This window comes from Astatotilapia calliptera, chromosome 3, assembly GCF_964374335.1.
Source record: "Astatotilapia calliptera chromosome 3, fAstCal68.1, whole genome shotgun sequence".
NCBI classification, from domain to species: Eukaryota; Metazoa; Chordata; class Actinopteri; order Cichliformes; family Cichlidae; genus Astatotilapia; species Astatotilapia calliptera.
This window is the reverse complement of record NC_137424.1, coordinates 33,728,088-33,729,490: the sequence shown is the minus strand read 5'-3', so window position 1 is coordinate 33,729,490 and position 1,403 is coordinate 33,728,088.

Sequence of the window (1,403 nt, the reverse complement as noted above, 5' to 3'; positions counted from 1 at the left end):
TATATGGATGATATCCTAAAAAAGGGTTACGCGATCAAACTGAACGATGCTGAATGTAAGTCACTGGAGGGACGAACATGGTATTTGCCTCATCATGGAGTGAGACATCCGGTCAAGCAAAGGTTACGTGTTGTCTTCGACTGCGGGGCAAGCTTTCAAGGAACATCGCTGAACCAGCATCTCTTGCAGGGACCGGATTTGACAAGCTCACTGGTGGGAGTCCTCCTGAGGTTTCGACAGGAGATTGTGGCAGTAATGGCTGATGTGGAGGCCATGTTCCACCAGGTCAGAGTCAGCAAGGAAGATACAGATCTCCTCAGGTTTCTTTGGTGGTCTGATGGGAATTACAAGGAGAAGCTTGCAGAACACAAAATGTTGGTCCACATCTTTGGTGCCACCTCTTCGCCAAGTGTTGCATCTTTTGCACTTCAGAAATGCGCTACTGATTTCGAAAGGGAATTTGGTCAAGAAGCTGCAAGGACAGTCAAGAAAAATTTTTACGTGGACGACTGTCTTAAGTCAATTGCAGAGGAAGATGCAGCAATCACCCTGTGTTCTGACTTGAGGAACATGTTGGCAAAAGGCGGATTTCGACTAACAAAATGGTCAAGCAACAGCAGAAAGTTGCTCAACTCAATTCCTGATGAAGAAAGAGCACAAGGATTTAAAGTTCTGAATCCGGACGAGAGTAATTTGCCGATGGAAAGAGCATTGGGAATTCAGTGGTGTGCTGAATCAGATCAGTTCAAGTTCAAGATCAACCTTAAAAACAGACCGAACACTAGAAGAGGACTGCTTTCCCTTCTCAGCTCCATCTTTGATCCACTGGGATTTGTTGCTCCGGTGATTCTGTGTGCGAAAAAAATCTTGCACGATTTATGTCGGAGGAAATACGGCTGGGATGAATACCTACCGGAGGACGTCATTAAGAGCTGGAATAAGTGGGTTGCAGATTTGCAAAGGCTTGACGACTTTGGAGTTGATAGGAGCATCAAGTCAAAGCAGTTTGGTGCACCAGTCTTTGCGCAGTTGCATCATTTCGCTGACGCAAGCGAAGACGCTTATGGCACAGCAAGCTACCTGTTGCTGCGCAATGCAAGTGGCGAGACTCAGTCCACCTTGGTAATGGCAAAGGCAAGGGTTGCACCTTTGAAGTGTCCAACCATCCCACGAATGGAACTGATTGCCGCAACTGTTGCAGTGAAGATGGATAAACTTCTAAAGAAGGAACTAGAAGTAGAACTGCATGAATCTGTTTTTTGGACAGATAGCACGGCTGTGCTAAAGTACTTGAATAGTGAAGGCACAAGATTCAAGACCTTTGTTTCTAATAGGATCTCAGTAATCTTGAGCCATTCTCACATTCGGCAGTGGAGATATGTCAATACCACTTTGAATCCAGC